The sequence below is a fragment of the Ursus americanus genome, chromosome 4 (genome assembly GCF_024610735.1).
Source record: "Ursus americanus isolate L20-20 chromosome 4, mUrsAme1.1.p, whole genome shotgun sequence".
In the NCBI taxonomy this organism is placed as follows: Eukaryota; Metazoa; Chordata; class Mammalia; order Carnivora; family Ursidae; genus Ursus; species Ursus americanus.
The window spans coordinates 57817624-57833704 of NC_142130.1; the positions used below are offsets into that span (position 1 = coordinate 57817624).

Sequence of the window (16081 nt, forward strand, 5' to 3'; positions counted from 1 at the left end):
CTCACATCATCACCTAACAAAAAGAACAGAGCATCCCTGTAACCCCTGTGTTATTAATCTGTTTGTAAGGTCTCTACTACCCATCCGGGTCTATTTCCAATTAGATGGAGGACTACTCTTAATTGTTCTTTCTACCTCAAGGCTGTTACATCAGAATCAGAGGCTTGTTATTCATTGGATTATTTCCTTCATTGCCCATTTAGATTAATAGAAGAGACAGGGTCAAATATCTTACACTTCTTTGGGGAAAAATCAAAACAAATTTCTTTAGGTCCTGTTAACCAATAACTTATCCCTGATTCACACTAATGGAAAGCATATAAAAACCTAATCATAATTTCAAAACAACGGCTTTGTTCTTTCTTAGGGGAACATATATTCAGTTATTATGTTAGAGATTTTCATACCTCTTTGTTTGTGCATGCTTCTCATGTTAGGTAAAAGGATTGCAAACAGAAAAGAAAGAACTTTCACATACAGTGTGTGTTTTCCAGTATGATTTTAGAAAGTAGCAGTTAGAATTGCAACAGATGGCGCCTCCTTCCCCTCATCTTATTCAATTTTCTGACCAGTACGACCCATCATTTTCTCGGACTATCAAGGAAGATACAAAATGAAGAGAACTTTCTCATCCCTAGCTGCATTCTTTTGTCAGTGCCAAGGGAATTTACTATAGAAACAAGCCTCTCCCATTGGGAAGCTATTTACAAATAACACGGACGTTGTACCATAGGAAAACAGAATAGCTGGTTGTAACATTCCTGAGGCAGGCAGTTTGCTACTATCAACCATTTACCAAGAACAATTTTTTATGATCTAAGAGTGTACACTACACATATACACATCCATACACATATATCACAGATTTTATATTCTCTCATGTAGAGATTTACAATATGATCATAAAGTCACATTTCATTCAATTTGTGAGAAAAATAGCATACACTTGAGGCCTAGACTATCAGACTATCTATTTAAATAGTTTTTTCTTTTTTTAGAACAGTTTTATTGAAGTATAATTAATATATTTAAATCTTTATGTTTTTGCTAAAATAAAATATGGAAAATGTGAAATATATACTAATCCAATATGAAAAACAGCTTTTTGGTAGGTTTTTCCAACTGCCCTTTATATTGCTAGAAACAAAATGGAAAATCTGAGAAATATAATACATCAACTTGCTCCCAATTATTATAAGAATTTTTTTTTTTTGCTAGGAATTAAGTACCCATCAAATTTATGGGCTTAAAATGTATTTGTTTCATTCAGAATACCTGCATCCTTACACTTCTTCCCAGAATTACTAACACTCATAGCTATGACCTGTTAGAATATATATGCAAAATTCTATTAGTCCCAAAGACCTACCATCTACAGGTCAGTATAAACCAGTTGAGAAAATATCCTCTACTTTTATTTACAAGACATCTGATACTGTGTTCTAGAAGTTGCAAGACCTTTAGGAGAGAATTGCTAGCTTATTGTTTTATGGAGACTGAACTAATGGTAGAATTACAGGATGAATCATATGCATTATGCAATCATATGATTATGCAATGAATCACAGTCCACCTGTCTCTTATTTGTACCATTTGTTGTAGTCACATGCACTTCTTAAGCCCATCCTAAACTTCCATATATTTTAAAACCATTACGATCCTTTAATTGTTCATTTTCTTGAGACTAAACCAAGCTTCTTTAAGTAGTCCCCACTTTATCAGATTTCCTTATCTTTGCTAATTTTAGTCCAAATTCTCTATGTGGCCTGCTACTTTTTAGTACTCTGCTCAAAATTTGCTTTGTGGAACCAAAATCTCCAAGCGCTGCTGACAACCAAGGAGCACAATGGATTCATTAGCTGCTCTCTTCTTCAGTTTCTGCTTCCGTTAATTTTGGTCCAATCAAGGATTCCCTGCTGAAGTGTTTGTAATGTTCTGGCCTGCGAACTTCAGATGATCTCAATATGAACTGTTGTGAATTTAGATATATTTCACGATTTGCATGGTGTATGGCTGATTTTTCACTAAATAGAATATTTTATATTTATCACAGTTATTCTTCACTCTGCTGATCAAGGCTGTTTACTTTAGATGTGCTTATAGTATTTATATAGAGCATATATTTGTGAATAATGATGCAATGATATTTAATCTCTGAACAGTTTATTTTTTAAGATTTTATTTATTCATTCATCAGAGAGAAAAAGAGAGCACAAGCAGGGGGAGCCACAGGCAGAAGGAGAAGCAGGCTCCCTGCTGAGCAAGGAGCCCCATGCGGGACTCGATTTCAGGACCTTGGGATCATGACCTGAGTGGAAGGCAGATGCATAACTAACTGAGCCACCCACGCATCCCACTGAATAGTTTATATCACCTTCAAGTGGGATATACTTTCTATAGTTTTGAACTAGTGACTGAGAGATTTTTGGTAAGGTCAGCTCTGAGCTCTGCGATATACTACTAGAGCTCTAGACAAAATTACATCATATCATGGTCGCTGAACATAGTTAAACGTGAACTCTGAAAAAAATGCACTGTATTCAACCTTCCCATATCTGCCACCATTTCTCTAGTGTATAAAAGAAATTTATGTTTGAAAGCCCTTGCTTGTATGTATCTGGGTTAATAATGGCAAGAAAAAAAAGCTTTTTATCTGCATCTAATCTGTAGAGTAATAAGTAATAATGCTCATTTTACATCCATTAATAGTGTTTAATGAGTAACTGTTAATAAAGCATAGAGCCCATAGAAAAGTAGGCATTTGATATGTAGGATATTATAAGTTTCATCTCTACTAAAATAATTTAAAATACCACAGCCTTCATTATTAAAATACGAGTTTAAATTCATACAGTATATCTGTGCTAGTCTAATTATATCAACATTAAGCTAATTAAAATCACATGTATGTATATATATTTTTAATTAACTAAAAGTTGGGGAAAGCAGGTGGAGTTTATTAATTAAACTGTGGTTGTTGGCAAGTATTTTTATTAAATTAATATATATAGCTATTTTTAAAATAGTACCACTTTTAAATGGCTTAACTCATGTAATCACTTGTTAATATTTTCTTTAACTTACAGAGGATTTCCTTATGCCTCAAAGATACTGGAAGGTGTTACTCAATCTTACTTTTGAAATATAATACTGATGTTATTGAGGCAGTATGAAATCACTTCCATGTTACCTTTTCAAATATTAGTGATGATAGAATAAATTTATTCAATAGGTGATTTTAATTAGAATGAATAATTTAATAATGTATGCACATATATATTCAAGCAGTATGTTTTCAAAAAGGATCATTATTCCCAACAAGTATGATGTAATAGGTACAGATTTTAATGACAAATCACAAGTAAAAATCTGAAATTATTTGAGATTCCAATTGACTTAAAACAGAATAACAAGGAAATAATATATTTCCAAAGACAGAAATATAACTATGGTGGCAACCCAAATATCGTATCAATGGTTGTATACAAATGTTAATAATCTTAAAATGTATTGTTCTGGTGTTCTTGAAAAAAAGAGTTCTGAAAATAAAAGTTTAATAGAGAGCTCATACGGCCCTTGCATAATGTTCTTTTAGAAGATTGTGAAAAATGCAGGCTTATGTAATTTTTCTTCTTTAAAAATCAGCTTTACTGAGATGTAATTGATATACAGAAAACTGCACGTGTTTAATGTATATAATTTGATGAGTTTGGACATATGCACACACCAGTGATACTATTACTACTTTCAAGGTAATAAATATACCCATCACCTCCAAAATTTTCCTCATGTCCCCTGTTTTTATGTGTGGTAAGAATGCTTACTGTGACACCTGCTGAACACAATTTTAAGTGCACGATATTGTGCTGTTAACTATAGCCACTATGTTGTACAGTAGATCTCTAGAATGTCTTCATCTTACATAACTGAAGCTCTATTCTGATTGAACAACTCCGTTTCCCCCCCCCCCCCACCTCCTTTTAGCTCCTAACAAGCATCATTCTACTCTCTGCATCTAGGACTTTGACTATTTCAGATTCCATATATAAGTGAGATCATACAGTTGCTATCCTTCTGAAACTAGTTTATTTCAGTTAGCAAAATGTTCTTCAGTTTCACCCATATTGATGCAAGTGGCAGGATCGCCTTCTTTTTTAAGGCTGAATAACATTTCATTGTATGTATATGTCACATTTTCCCTTTCCATTCATCTGTCCATGGAAATTCAAGATGTTTCCATATCTTGGTTTTTGTGAATAATGCTGCAAATAACATGGGGCTGCAGACATCTCTTTGAGATCCTTTTTTTTTTTCTTAAGATTTTATTTATTTATTTGACAGAGACAGCCAGTGAGAGAGGGAACACAAGCAGGGGGAGTGGGAGACGAGGAAGCAGGCTCATAGTGGAGGAGCCTGATGTGGGGCTCGATCCCACATCATGCCCTGAGCCAAAGGCAGAGGCTTAACAACTGTGCCACTCAGGCGCCCCTCTCTTTGAGATCCTAATTGCGATTGTTTTAGGTATGTACCCAGAAGTGGGATTGTTAGATCATATGGTAGTTCTATTTTTAATTTTTTGAGGAACATCTGTACTATTTTCCATAGTATCTGTGCTATTCTACACCACCACCCACAGTGTACAGGGGTTCCAATATCTCTAAATCCTCACCAACACTTGTTCTCTCTCTCTCTTTCAAATAACATTTCATTATAAAAGATTTATATATTATTAAAAGTAGCAAGCAGTATAAAGCATAAGAACAATATAAGCAAAAGTATAGATAAAAATAACAGAGCTGACAACTTGCAAATTCGGTTTTTGTTGTCATGGGATTTCATGTTAGTTAATGCTTGTGAAAACTCTGGTCAGGTAGTCTTACAAGGGAATGTACAAATAAAAAAAATTCCCCTGTTGAAAATAAGGGAAAAGACTACTTCCGCTCCCTGTTTTTGGAGCATTTGCTTTGGAAATCGCCTAATTGTAAGCTCTCTCTCTGCTTGAAATGTATGTAAATCTTTTTAAAACCTAAATAAGCTTCTTAACAACTTTATGATCCAGAAATGGCTTTTTCAAGAATCTGGGAACCATGTGTTCGAAATGTAATCATCGACGATGATAGTCCCCCTCTTTTCCAGTTTCTGTGGAATCAAAGAGCCTAATTCCCACAGGGATTTTCTCCACATTGCAAAACTACCTCATGTTATGACGATATAAGTTTATTTTTCCTTTGGATAAAACCACTTAGCTACACAGAGGGACATCCCAATTGCCAAGGAAATTTAGGATGAACTATGTATAACAAACTGTGCTGTCAAGCCCTCTTACTTGGGGATCATTTGTTTATCATGAGAACGTGTATGTAACAAGCTGTATCTGCTTGGCAATATAAAAGAAGGAGATTTTATTCTACTTTGTAACCTCTTTAGTGGACTGCTTTGTGAGCATGACATTCTTGTTTAATGCTTTTTCAGTAAAAAAAAAAAACAAGAAAAAAAAACCAACTTTCTTTTGCCTCTGTTTGTGGAGAGGTTTTCTGGATTGAGAACAGATTTTGCTTTTAGTTACATTTCCCCAAAAGTCCCCACCTGTAAATTGCAATGAAGTTTCAGATGCTAATTTGTAATCTGGATGACCTCTTATTCAATGACTTCTTTAAAAAATATTATTTACCTTATTTTCTTTTCTTCTAAACATTGGAAAATGCATTATAGGTAATAAAATATGCCACAATTTTATAATCTCTTTTTACTTTTTTGAAGTGAATGAGGTAATAACATTTATCAACTGCAGAAAATTTAAATTTCTGTCATTTGTAAAATGGTAGATACGGATGCCTTACGATTAGATTGTCAATCATCATGTTGCTAAAACAGAGCCTTCATACAATTTAAGAACGATATATCTAAAGTGAATACAAAATACTCAGTATAAAACATTTAAAAGTAAATCCATATTATATTACAATTTCCCAAAGAAAAGCACTGATAACAATTTGCTTTTTGCATTTTATCCATGCTAAGGTTTCTTACCGCTTTGCTAATAGAGCTTTAGGTATGTTAACACACATGATTTTTATATGCATTTTGGACTGAAAACCATTGCCAGTTCATATGGCATTGGCCAGAAGCAAATTATGGATATTTGTAGGCAATGTTGAATAAGAAAATAAAGTACAAAACTTCTAAAAGTGGGGATTTCCAAGGTAATTTTTAATCTGCTAATTTGCAATTTAAGAAGAATATTATGCATTAGGATTGTTTGATTTGAAAGCAGTGTATTCATTCCTTTGAAAATCACACAACTTTCTTATCTTGTCATAGGTGAGGTAACTCATTTTATTTAGATTCTCCCGTACCTTAAAAGAGAATATATTACTTAAAATCTTTGACATTGTAAGTGTAGTTTTTTGGTTTTTTGTTTTTTTGTTTTGGTTCTCTCCATTTGAAACTTCGTTTCTACTGATATTACAGAAAAAAATCTATTCAAAATATGCCAGAGGAGTGAAAATTTACTGGAAAAAAGAAAGAGGCAGAAAAATTAAATTTACCCTTAGGTTTTCTTTCCATGGGGATTCATGTTTTCCATTTTTCTTTCTTTCCACCTCCCATGAAGGTCAGAAGGTAAGGTTTTATGTTTTTATAAAATAAAGTGGTTTAGTGTAGTAGTTTAATTCCACTTTTAATTTTCTGGATGGTCACCATATACACAGTGAATGTAAATATTGAAACTGACTATATGAAAGGGTTAAGATGGTGGAGGAGTAGTGACCCTAAGTTTGCTTCTTCTCTTAAACATAATTGAATAAATACCAAATCATTCCGAACACCCAAGAAATCTCTCAGAAGTCTTAGAAAACAAAGCTGCATGTCTACAAATCGCAAAAATGACCTGTGGAAGGTAGGAACTGTGAAGAGTTGATTTGTGGAAGAAAAGAGCTGTGGGCACTGCAGAGGGGAGGTAGCCCTGATAGTGGAGAGAGTAGTAAGAGAAAACGCAAGAGAAAAAGAGTGAACACACACATAACAGACTCCACAAGAAAACTGTCCCCCCAAAACCATTGACTAGGAAAAAGAAGATTTTTTTTTTTTTTTTTAAATAAACAATGGAGCACAGAGCCTGAAGTTTTGGAGGTCAGCGCCATAGCCAGGGTCGCGCCTGGCAGTGCTCTGGAAGGGAAGCAGGGCAGAGCCCGGGAGCAGGCAGCACAGGCGGAGGACTCCCTGGGTTGCAAGGAGATGAGCACTTCCCTTGTGTGAGTACATTGGGTAGAGATGATCTGGCGTCTATGTGGGCAAAAGAGCCTGCAGGCACCATTGAGATATCAACAGTATAGGAACGAGGGCTGAGGGCAGCAAACTGGCACCGGCTGTATGTTGTGATTTACCATAAACTCCGAAGGGCTGTGTGGTTGCACAACTATTTTCTCGGAGAGGCTGGCACCGGCCAAAGCACAGTGAGACCCTCCTCCAGGGGATCAACGTGTGTCTGCACCGTAGGGCTCTCTGAAGTGTGCGGTTTTGAAACACAGCTGAGCCTGAGATAGAACACAGGAGTGCTGTACTGCCTGGCAGGTGGACAGCTAGGTCAAGGACAAGGTGAAGGCCAGGATCTGACAAAAGCTGGGGGAAAAGGAGAGGTGACTGCCTGTCTGTGAGAGCTGCCTGAAGAGTGGCAGGCACTAACTTCCTGCTCCAGAGAAGAGAGAGCTGGGAGAGGCCTTTTCTTCCCTTGCCCACCAGCACTGATTGACTTCAGTGAGCTAAACAGCTCCAGGCTGGGAACTGAGCCACCACGCCAAGCCCCGCCCCTATGCGCCCTGCAGGTGCATCCCTCCCCCCACCAAGTTCACCTTGAAAATTGGAGCAGTAGGCCTTTCCCCCAGAAGAGCAGCACAAACCCCTTTCAGGAACCAAGTCTACTGCAAAGCTTGAGCTCTAGGGAAAACAGGACCTAGGTTTCTTTGGGTTTGTTTGTTTGCTCGTTTTATTTTATTTATTTATTTATTTATTTATTTATTTATTTATTTATTTATTTGGATACAGAAAGAATTTTTTAAATTTTACTTTTATTCTATTTTTTAATTTTTAATTTTATTTATTTTCTTTTTTCTATCAAGCTTCTCTTAACAAGCAGACCAAAATACACCTAGGATCTATCTCCCTTTTTTTTTTTAATTTTTAAATTTAAATTTTATTTTATTTTGCTTTTTTTTTTTTTTTTTTGACCTCCAAAATGACAAGATGGAGGAATTCACCCCAAAAGAAAGAAGAAGAACAAATGATGCCCAGGAATCCAATCAATACAGGTATAAGTAAGATATCTGAACTAGATTTTCAAACAACAATTATAAGGATACTAGATGGACTTGAGAAAAGCATAGAAGGCACTAGAGAATCCCTTATGGCAGAGACAAAAAAGCTAAAATCTAGTCAGGCCAAAATTAAAAATGCTACGACTGAGATGCAAACTTAAATGGATGCCATAACAATGAAGATGGTTGAATCAGAGGAACAAATCAGTGATATACAAGATAAAATCATGGAAAGTAATGAAGCTGAAAAGCAGAGGGAAACAAAGGCAATGGATCATGAAGGTAGACTTCGGGAACCCGGTGACTTATTAAAACATAATAACATTCATATCACAGGAGTCCCATAAGATGAAGAGAGATTAAAAGGGATGGAAGGGTTTTTTGTTTGTTTTTGTTTGTTTTGTTTTTTGGGTTTTTTTGTTTATGGTTGGTTTTTTTTTTTTAGAAATTATAGCTGAAAACTTCCCTATTCTGGGGAAGGATACAGACATCAAAATCCAAGAATCACAGAGAAATCCCATCAAATTCAACAAAAGCCAGCCATCACCAAGGCATATCAGAGTCAAATTCACAAAATACACAGACAAGGAAAGAATGAAAGCAGTAAAGGAAGAAAAAGTCATTAACCTACAAGGGAAACAGATCAGATTCACAGGAAATCTGTCCACAGAAACAACCTTCAAAGAAATGGAAATCCTGTTGCAAGTGTGCAACTACATGGATGAACCTAGAGAACATTATAAGTGAAATAAGCCAAATAGATAAATACTGCATGATCTCGCTTATATGTAGAATTAAAAATAGTCTAGTCCAGAAACATAGAGAGTATGATTGCCAAGGGCTAGTGGAGAGGGAGGTGTGGGATGGCAGGAGTGGATGAGGGGCTGGGGGTGTGGGATGGAGGGTTGTGGGTGAGGGATATGGAAATGTTGGTCAAGAGATACAGTTTCAATTACAAAGGATAAATAAATTCTGGAGATTTAATGTAGAGCAATGTGGCAATTGTTAACAGTACTGTATCACATACTTTAATTTTATTAAGAGGGTAGGCCTTAATTACCACAAGAAAAGAAAAGAAAATGATGATTATGTGTGGTGATGGATATGTTAATTAGCTAGATTGTGGTGATTATTTCACAGCAACATATAGGTATATCAAAACAGTAAGTTGTACACCTTAAATATATGCAATTTGTATTTGTCAAGTATACTTCAATAGAATTGTGAAAATAATTACCCGTAACTGACAAAGGCAAAATACAGGCAACTGTTTTATAATCACTATCACATTCCATTAAACAAAAAGGCACCCTTTAAAAAATTCTAAATTTGTAATTAACCTCATGGATTAAAATTGTACTAATAAAGTGCCATAAAAAATAATATTCTCATGATGTTCAGATTTCTGTAAAAAGAATGACCTAGCCATGTTTAGGTTAAGATTCTACTTGAATCTTCCCTAAATTTGACACTTTATATGTTAAAACAAAACTCTTTTCTGGAGAAGTACCCTTACTGTTTTCAGAACTTCTTACTTTCTCTTAAATATGTCATCAGCAATGTTTATTCTCTGTGTTCAAAGGTCATTTTCCAAAAAGAAACGTATTGTGTAGCATTCTGTGTGTTTTACTCTGCATGACAAAGCACAGAAATGAATAGCATTCATTGCTGGAGATTTTGCCTAACTGCCCAGGGTTTGAAGTCACTGTTTGGGGGCATTTGGAACAGTCACCATTTTGATACAACCATTTTCCTGCCCTTGCATTCCTTTTCTGTAGCTCCTCTACTCTTTAAAGGCCTTGAGTTCCCTTGCTCAAAATATTATCCTCACCACTTTAAAAGTTTACTGTTAGAGAATATTTAGAGAGACAGATTTTCCTCTCTCAAGTTTTGGCTGAAACATTAATAGTAATATTTACATACCTTCCCTGGAAACTTTGATTCTATCTTAAACTGAGGGGAGGAGGGGTTGGGGAATGGGGTGGCTGGGTGATGGACTTTGGGGAGGGTATGTGTTGTGAGTGGTGTGTATTGTGTAAGACTGATGAATCACAGACCTATACCCCTGAAACAAGTAATACATTATATGTTAATAATAAAAAAAATAAAAATAAAAAATAAAGCCAGACAATTTCATTAAAAAATGCATGAAATGTTTGAAATATTTTATCTAAAACTTTTGTGTGTGTATATGTATATAACTTCAAATTTTATAATACAACCAAAGGTAGATGCTACAGGAGAAATGAGTAAATGTTTATGGTTACATTATTTTAATAAAAACACATTTGTTTTAATGTTAGAAACACTGGAGGACATATTATTGGTGCACTGTTTAATTAAAACAAAGGCTGTAGCCAATAAGCTGTAGTGATTATGGTTAGCTGTTGGGCTTATGATGAGGGTGTTACTTAATGAGAGAAATCAGATTGAGATCACTTTATTTAAAAAATATTGTATATTTTTCTATTTTATATGATCATCAATACACATCAACTTTTCATAAGACCCAAATTTTCAACCATGATGCTTTCCTTACTTTGAATTTCTTCTAACAAAGGCAAGTGGATATTTCAATAGTACTGGCATTGAAAAGTATCACAGAATTCTAAGTTAATTTCCTAAGCCTCTTGGCCAATAATAATTTGCGTAATAAGTATTCTAATTCTATATGCTTTTCTTCTGCAGTTATTTTTGTCAGCACCACATTTTGATCCATGATGATTTCTCAATCACATACTTAATAGTCCAGAGAAATTTGGTACCCATTTGCTTTTTGTCGATTTGCGTTAAAGCTCTTAGGCTTTTCTCTGGTCTTTAAATATAACACTTCCATCTCTATCTGAATGGGTAAGACTATCTTTTTTTTTTTAACTTTAACGATTTTATTTATTTATTTGACACAGAGAGAGACAGCCAGCGAGAGAGGCAACACGAGCAGGGGGAGTGGGAGAGGAAGAAGCAGGGTCTCAGTGGAGCAGGGAGCCCAATTCCAGGCTCCATCCCAGGACTCTGGGATCACGCCCTGAGCTGAAGGCAGACGCTTTAACGACTGAGCCACCCAGGCAGGCGCCCCTGGCTAAGACTATCTTTAGTGGCCAGTCAAGTCGTTTTACATTCATTCATATTTTGAGTAGCCATGATATCTCAGCCATGTGCTCTGTTAATGAAACAAATATTCTTCCCTGCGATTACTTCTCTTAACTATTCTCAAATATACCCTCGCCCCAAAAGTTTCACAGTTAGGATAGCAGTATGAATTCATTTCTAGATGTCTAAGTGATGTTTTCGAGTTTAGATATACTATGAGCAACCACTTGTGTGCTAGATACATTTTTACACGACCTATTTTAGTCAAAAACACCAAGTGCTCGCTTAGACAGCACATACACTAAAACTGGAACGATATAGAGAAGATTAGCATGACCCCTGCACAAGGGTAACGTGCAAATTCATGAAGTGTTCCATATTTTTGCAGATACCTTCAAAAACCCCCCACCAATTCCATTCCCTTAAACTAAACCTTACTATGAAAATAGATGTGAGGATTAAATAATTAGCAACTAGTAAAAGATTATCCTTTTCATAATAGCCAGTGTTTGGAGACATTAATTTATAAAGTTCTCTCTAACATTTCATGGGCTTTGAGTGGTCTACATGATACTAAATAGTTATTTCAACCACTGAAATGATCATATAATATTTCAAAAATATTTATTACCACTCCTTTAAGAAAGTTTTTTATGGGGGTCAATGACGATTCAGGTAACTAAAAGGGAATATGAGTTATATGGTTATTATTGTGAAAGGGCCATAGAAAAACCTTGTAAAAAATCATGCCAAAGGAGGTTTATTCCACATACTGAAGGAATTTATCACTTATGAGGTATTTTGAGTAAGGCAATTAGTTCAGATTTAGTGAAGGAGACTAGAAATGGAAAGAACAGAAATAAAAATTTGTTGAATTTGTATTTTATAACAATTCTCAGAAAAAAAGGTTAATATGGTACTTAAATTGGCTGAAAAAAATAGATTTTTCTAAAACTGGTGTCCCTTTGGTAGTAACTTGTGGGTTATTTCTAGGGATAGAGTGGTTACATAATAAATCCATTAACTGTTGAATAATGAAATTATTAGATAATAAAAAAATGTCAAATCTGTAAAAGATTTAGTTACGAGCAATAAATTTGAAGACTATAGATAAAGGCATTTTGTTCTCACATGGAGATATTATAGTGCTACTTTTATTCTCTACATTTTATCTCAATTAATATCAAACTGAAAATTTTTTTTATTATACAGCAATCACTAAAAGCAATTTTAGCTGTCAAATAGCTGATTTTAGGGAGGTCAAGTTAAAAAACGAGGACGGTTCTCCTTGAAGTACTTTTATTCCAGAGAATTTTAAATTAAATTAGATTAGATTATTTAGGGTGGATGATAATAGAATGACATCCAATGCCATTCTGAGGTAACTTTTGAAAAGATTATAATTCAACATTTTAGTCAACATAACAAATGCACTTTCGTTGGTTTTCTTGATCTAGATAGTGTACAATGAGCAACAAAAGTAACCATTTATCTTCATTTTGAGGATATAAATGCCGAGTTAGAAATATTCTATTTATAGTTTTAGTACAAGGTTGAATGCACTTATCACACTTCATTGGTTGCACATTTTATACTTAGAAAAAGTGTTGAGTCTTTTTTATTGATTTGCAGGCTAAGCAATTTCATTTTTTGTTTTCATACTTTGACCTACAACCCTAGGATCCATTAGGGCACTACAATAGCAAGGTGTAGACACATCAACTACAAAGAAATAGAACTAAAATGACACTGTCTCCAGCTAGGGATGCATTAATAGACCTGAGAATTCAAACGTAGAAAAGGCAATTTTTTCCTGCTGGGAAGTGGAGTCCTCAAGGGAGCCATTTCAGACTGAAGAACATGATATGAAAATCAATAAAGGCCCTATTGTGCTACTGATGTGTCCGGGAAGTGTCATTTTATATCTTGCTAGTGGATATCTGAAGGAAGTTAAAGCTACTTTGCTCATAGTAATTGGATGAATCCTCTTTCATCAGTGGTCTATTTTGCTGCTCAAAGTAAAAGTAAAATATACTGCGGGGTCCAGTTTGAAATGAGATATCATGAAAATGAATTAATATGAAAACTGTTAGGTCTTTTCGGAGCCGTGAAAAAGAAATCAGTGATCAGTGATCACTTTCAAAATTCCTATAATTAACACATGAATTTAAACAGATAACTGTAAATACTGGGCCAATTGACAGGAAGCTGTGGTCGGAAAACAGCACATTGGCTAACCAGGGAAGGAAACTTAAAAGGCATCTTTGCAAATATCCGAATGATTTGCAGACACCAAATAACTGATTAGAAGATTTAATTTTGTGAATATGTATGCATTAAAACTAGAAGAGTTATATGATTGAAAATAGTCTAGATATTAATTCCTGGAATTTTTATTGCTCATGTTACTAAATACTTTTTTTTTCTTCCCAGATCACTATAATAAAAAGTATAAGAACTTTATGGCAACTATCTTTGGTTTCCCCAAAAGTCACTTAATTATCTCATTATTTCCCCCCAAAGTATATTTATCCTATGGAAAATCCTTATATTTTTTGTTTGCTACTATATATTTGAAAGAGACTATGTAAGGTAAGAGCAGCTATTAAAATTGGAGATTTCTACTTTAGATTCTACACTTTTCATCTCTTTTTACTTTGCTTTATTCTACAAAACATTTGTAATGGCTAAAACTCTTCAATTTACATAGTATACTCAGAAATTTTAAAACTTCTGAATTTGAATGTTTACTTAACTCAAATGAGCTTTGTTGTTTATTGCTTAGTGGGAAACTCTAGGAGTCAGAATTCATTAACATATGTATTAGTTCAACAAGCAAGTTTTGGGAGATAACTAGTCATAATGGAAAATAAAGACCTTTTCATATATGAATGAGTAAATTGAATTGACAATTAGGGATTGGTCATTTACATGTATCAAGTCATGTGTAATACACTGGTGCCCATAAAAACAATGACCTCGGGGCATCTGAGTGGCTCAGTCAGTTAAACTTCTGCCTTCAGCTCAGGTCATGATCCTGGGGTCCTGGATTAAACCATGCGGGCTCCCTACTCAGCAGGGAGTTTGCTTTTCCCTCTGCTCCTCCCCTCACTCACGCTCTCTCTCTCTCTAGCTCACTCCCTCTCTCTCAAATAAATAAATAAAATCTTAAAAAACCAACAACAACAACGATGACCTCAAAAGTGAAAATGGTCAAAATGAGGGTAAGTGGAAATATAAGGGAACAAAGATTTTTATTTGACAGAGACAGCCAGCGAGAGAGGGAACACAAGCAGGGGGAGTGGGAGAGGAAGAAGCAGGCTCCCAGCAGAGGAGCCCGATGTGGGACTCGATCCCGGAACGCCAGGATCACGCCCTGAGCCGAAGGCAGATGCTTTTAACGACTGCGCCACCCAGGCGCCCCCTAGATTTTTAATTGAAAAACAGATGAAATTAAGGATGCTAGTATCTTTTGCAAACAAAGGTGGTAATAACTGGCCATTATTACCCTGACCATGTGGAACAAGCAGAGGAAGGAATTCTGTTCTAACTCTCTTGGCAACACTCACCTATACATTTCAGTGTCTGAAAATTCCATGGATCTCTCTAAACCTGTAACATCTTTTATTCATTCCAGATATGTATTCTTTCAAATGAGCTTCATAAAAGCAAAATGTTTGTTGAGAAGACCTGAACTCGTATTATGAAAAAAATGTATTTTACCAATTCTAAGATGCACATTTTTTCTCATTTTGTTATCTGTGGAATCGGAATCCATTCTACGATCAGTAGCAATTTAGCACTATGTAATAGTTGAGCTGGCAATTTATTTATTTTTCTTAAGTAGCAACACAAAATCATGATTCAATATAACTTACAACATCTTAGACTTGATATATGGAATCTAATTATATACATGGCAATTAAAACCCATGAACAGCCATAGTTACACTATGGTTGAAATAGTAGCTATGATTTCTATAAATAACAGGAAATAGAGTTTAGATTATCCTGCATTGGTTCTATTACAAATTTCTTCCTTTTTTCCTCTTGCTGGTTCTGAATATTTATCTCCATTTCCTAAAATTATCAACATGGGAAAAATGTTTTTTTCTATGTACGTTGTCCCCCATCCTCCCTATCCTTCCTACTGCTGATAACTATATTTCTAAAATAAAAATTTGATCATGATATTCTCTTCATTAAAATTTCTTAATCCCTCTACATCTTCAGGATAAATTTCCAACTCCCAAAATGATGCACATTATCTATTATGATCAGAACTTCATTCTTCCTTTCTTTCTCTCCACTTTCCATATCCACCCTTGCCCATCTACAAAATAATTTGCATATCCTCATTTGTGAAACTTCGATGTGATTGCACATGGTGTTTTTTTCCATAGGTAAACTGTCTTGCACAATTATTGAACATAGTATTAACAGCTTTTCATAAATGAATAAGTAAATTGAATTGACGAATAGGGATTAGTCATTTACATGTATCAAAAACATCAATCTAATTACTTATGACAGTTCTAAAGAGGTTGATTTCACTTGTGCAGATATTTTTAAAAACCACACTTCAAATATTTATTTATTTACTAATTAGTGTATTTGTACATGTATGTTCACACACACAAAAAACTCAGAATGTTTTATTCTCTACCACCAAAAATATA

General features: G+C 34.8%; 1 non-coding gene across 1 annotated transcript; it reads left to right on the forward strand.

The window, feature by feature from the left end:
* Positions 1-11679: 11679 nt before the first annotated feature.
* Positions 11680-11786, forward strand: LOC123784449 (U6 spliceosomal RNA). The gene has a single exon (XR_006777445.1). It is a non-coding gene; the product is annotated as a U6 spliceosomal RNA (small nuclear RNA).
* The last annotated feature ends 4295 nt before the right edge of the window (positions 11787-16081 follow it).